Raw genomic sequence first — 5,121 nt, forward strand, 5'->3', positions numbered from 1 at the left:
ATGCTCGCCTACAACAAGGCGGACATGATGATCCTAGTCCAGGCGGTCAGGAGTGGCAACCAAGAGCTGTACGCCAGGTATTCGGACGAGGAGATGATGGCCTTCCTCAAGCCTCACCAGGTCAGGTCGTATGTCAGGCGCATTACCTGTGGGGTTGTGGTAAGTGTGATATTGATCCATGTATGAATTTCATGAATAAGTACTTGCATATTTGTCAATATGGATTCAACTGTACTGGACTAAGGTGTCACTCAGATCTAGTTTTGAAAATAAATGTAAGATCATTAGGAGTAACGACTGATTTAACACTGTGACGGCCCGCTGGCCTGTGCCTTTCCCTTCACCATATTTAACCCTCTGTTTGTCCTCGTTGTTTCTGTGAGTGTTCCAGGTGTGCAGTTTGGCTGGTTGGAGGTGACGAGCCTTAATTGGGTGCACCCGGCGCACAGGTTCACCTGACTGTTTAAAAGTCACGCCGCTGGTCTTGGCCCAGCATCGGCGTGTCATGCTGTTTCCTTTGTTTTGCCTTTGCTATCTTTTGTCTTTGTCATTTGGATTTGGTGCAGATGTTTTGCGCATTTGTTTGTTTGATAATTGCACCATATGAGAAAATAAAGCCAGTTTTGTTATTGGTAAAACCTACTCCGTCCATCAGTTGTGTTACACTCATTCTAGTTGTGACAACACTCAAAGCTGAGAATATATATGTTACAGGAGACCGCTTTGGTGATTGAGTCCATCATTGCCGAGTTCAGGGGACCAGCAGGCCTTGACATTGACGGAATCCACCTGTTCAAGTCGACAGAGGCAGTTGATGCTCACTGGGCAACTGCAAGCAAGCATCTCAGTTGCATGCAGATGGGTTAATGTCTTTGCAGTCATCGTGTGTCATTATAAAACCATTCAAACTTGTATGGCAAAATTTCAAAGGACACCAGAATAAATAAGGAACTTGCAATTCGTTGTGCTTTACAGGATCCCCCTGGCATACAGCTGTATGTTTCTGTGAAGGTGGTGGTGCTGAATGGCGTTCGGCTGAACAAGCACAGGTGCCGGCGAGGCAGTAACTCTTTGGAGGGGTTGCACGCACACCTGTACAATGCCATTCCTTCACAGAGATGTGGGATTATGCCATTCCAAGTGAGTAATTTAAAAAAACAAAACACTTCGATATAGCGTAGTTTCAATGATGCATTTTATTTCACAGCTTTAGTCATCGCTTCTAAGCATATACAATAACAGTCAAAATGGTCATGTGTTTCAGGTATACCTGATGGCCTTTGCTGTGCAGTGGAACAACCGCATGGCATCACTCCGGGTTGCTGGTGGTCAGGGTCGGCAGACGTCGTGCATGGACGTGCGACAGATCCAGCGCATCAATCAGCAGGCAGAGGTTCTCTTCGGCAAGGATCACGTCCTGGAGCCCAACTTTGCTGCTTCAATGCCCGTCCCTGATGCGTACGAGCACCCAGACGAGGAGGAGCTCCTTGGCGTGGAGTATGCCATGTGCCAGTCCACCAGCTTCACTGCTAGGGACTACTATGTCCAGAAAGGTACAGTACTTAATCACACACTTACGCAAGGTTATCCTTAGTTATCCATAGTTTTTCATGTATATTCTAGCAATGACGACGAACATGGTATAAAGTTAAGTTTTAAAAGCAAAGAAGCAAAGAAACATATTATTGAATGAATCCACAAGTGGTTGTTGTAACTACGCAGACACATTTGTGATTAGTACAATTACATATTTGCAATTGAGGAAGAGCAGTCTCGTGAGGAGTCGGAGTCGGTTGAACAGGAACAAGGTGAAGATGAGGAGATGGCAGACGAGGGTCTTGGCATGTCTGCAGAGTCAGAGGAGGATCCTATCGACAGCGTCTGTAGGAAGCATGCCATCCTAACCCAGGCAGAACAGGTGGAGGAGGAGGATAGTCCTGCTCTGCAAGATGTGCTTATGAGCCAGAGACATCTGCATCTGCCAGGAATAGAGGAAGTGGAGGCACTGGCCTTGCTGCTTCTAGAACTGGCAGACAACAGCGACCTCCACCTAGTGCCAGCCGACCTCAGGCAGAAGATCGCCACCGCCGCCAGCTCTCTTCACGAGCACGACAAGACCGCCGCCCTATTTGTCAAACAGTACGAGTCCAGGTGGGGCTACACCTTGTTTGGTCGGTGCCTTGTTTGAGTCAAAGTGTTTCAAAGTGTTTTAGCAAGTAGAGCAATACAGTCAGCCTATTTATTTATATTGTAGTTAAAAATGCACTTTGTAGTTTAATTAAAGAATGTTCTTGTCTTTTTTTATTATTTATATTGTAGTTAAAAATGCATTTTGTAGTATCTTTTTTATACAAACATGTTCTGGTCTATGTCCAATATCCGGTCCAATCTAACCTCTGTTTCAATCTAACACAATTCATTTACATACCCTTTATTGTTAGTTTATGTTCAATTAATCTGTTTTTTTGTCATGCGTGTCCTCGTGCCGTTTTTTTGTGTGCATGTCCTTGTGATGTTTGTATGTCAGCTCCATGTTTAACTAAATGTTTGTAAATGTTTGTCTCTCGTCATCTCACTCATGGCCTGTACCTTGACGTGGTGAGTGGGCTTTCAACTAAACAGGTCTGCCTACTTGTGTTTGTGTGTCATAAAAATAATATATCTGTGCCCCATACATGGAATCTGAGTGCATATGTAGTAAATGGAAAAATTTGCATGTTGAAACCTTTACATTGGGTTCTTTGTAAATTTTGAATGCATTTTCGTTTCACAAAATGCACTGTTCTCATGTCTTATTCAGTAACTGTTGGTGACCATCTGCGGCATTTTAGCAACCACACTCTCGCAGTTCGTTGGGACGAAACACATTCTAGTTAAAGAATAAAACTGTAATACTATTTGGTAATTTGTGAATAACATTTTTAAGTAATAATTTAATAAAAGTATTATAAAAGTATTTCAAGTATTTTGGAGTCTCTGTATGCTTGGGTTTCAGAAAAAAAGAGGAGGGTGGGACATGTCAAAAATGATTGTAGGTCAAACACCTAGAGTATAAGCTCTAAGAAAATACTTTTACCAACACCCAGTTTATTAATTATGGGCTGCATGGTGAGTAGGATGGTGGGGCATATCTCATGTCACACATCATAACACGAGGTGCAAGCATTCAGAAATGGTATGGTTTGTATGATCAGTTTCCCCTTATAAAGGGGAAATACACTATGGTATTTTTTGGTCAAAGCAATGCATCAATGGTGATCAAACCTGACTCCAATAAGATTAGTAGGTTGACCTCGAATGTAGTTTATCAACTAATAACACATGAGTAAGGCTAAGAAGGGCTACGGAGGAAAGAGATATGAATGGTGGTTTATTTAACAGTTACCAATAACCTTAAATGTAACCAAGTAAACCAAATGAAAGAAATCAAGTTACATAGGTTAAAACCAGATAAAACAGAGAAGTTGTCTTTGTGTCTTCTCCCAGACTCAGAGGTGTCAATATGCATTGCTAATAAGATTGTGCTGGCTGCACCCCCTGGGTGGTCATTACAATGAGTCGTGTGAATGGCTCAGATGTCTTCCAGACAAAGTGAGAGTGCATTAAATACATTCTTACACCCTTTATAGTTCAGGCCAAAAATGTAATAATTGTACACTTTTCCACCTAAATATATAAATCTCATCAATCTACATCAACTCAAACTATGCAAATAATGCAAACAACATTCAGCAGCCAAGTGGATTTCAATCAATTCTTATACATGACATTTCTGTAAATAAAACTTAAGGCCAGTGAACAGCAGGGGGCGTCCTTCTTTCTGATCAATTTTCGTCCGATCCCAGGTTGAGCAATAGGGACTTGGGGGGTCATAAGCCATTCCCAGGCGATCGGACGAGATCGGGTGTGTTCAGGGTGGTGTGGCCGTAAACGGAAGCCGCAGCCCTCTGTACTGTATATAAAGTCAAGGAAAGGAGACGCCCGCCACTTTACAACACAAACAATACTGTAGTTGATACGCAGAAGGCAGGGAGTTATCTCGGAAAACACCAAAACTGCAATTAACATTGCTTTACCACTCGACAGCTCATAGTTCATAGTTGTCAGTCTAGAACAGGGGTGTCAAACTCATTTTCACCCCGGGCCACATCAGCATCATGATTGCCCTCAAAGGGCCGGTTGTAACTGTAAGACTGTATACATGTTACTTCTCCTTAACATATTGTAACAAATAACTGTCTGCATTTACATAAATGTAAAAATATATGTAAGCACATTGCACTGTTATTATAACATAAATCCGTTTAATTTATCAGGTTAAGAAACCCACATTACTCCATCAATCAAAGATCAAACTTTTCAAGTGAATAACAAAGACAAATATGATTAAACAAGTTATTACAAATCAACTCTTTAAAAAACTTTTTTTGTCACAGTTGAGAAGGGCAGAACTATGGTAGAACAAATAATTGTGAGCTGCTAAAACATGTGGCACATGTGTGGCATTTAACAAAAACAAATAGCTGTAGACAGCCTTACAGAGGGCATACATCCAACTAATGAGTGTACTCCTTCATCACCGACACTGCCTCATAACACAGAAGACATATCGGTTTTTCTCATTGAAGCAAAAACATGTATTCGCCTTCCCACCTTTCATTAAATTGCCTTCCCTCTGCATCGACTTTTCTCTTCTTGGACATTTTGGGATTATTTGTAGATCTTTTTCATATCCATCACCGGTTTAGTCAAACGCTGATATGCGATCTAGCGGCAGGATCCCGTCATTTCGCGGGTCACAAATTTCACATGCATTGTGGGAGATGTAGTTCATGGTCACTGTACGCTGTAAAGCAGCGTAGACTTTTATTTTAAAACAATTATGTACTTTTTAAGCTCTCGCGGGACACATAAAATGACGTGGCGCGCGCGCGCGCACACACACACACACACACACACACAATCCTATTACACAATCAGGCTCTGTGGAAAGTTGAAGTAAACAGGCTCCTTATTCTCCCCTCACAGCTGTTAAGATGATGTTCCACCTGGAATCCAGTGGAAAGTGGTCAAGATGGCTGCCTGCAAACACAGTTTTGTTTTTACTCCTATGTTTTCACG

This window comes from Argentina silus (genome assembly GCF_951799395.1).
Source record: "Argentina silus genome assembly, chromosome: 3".
Taxonomy (NCBI): domain Eukaryota; kingdom Metazoa; phylum Chordata; class Actinopteri; order Argentiniformes; family Argentinidae; genus Argentina; species Argentina silus.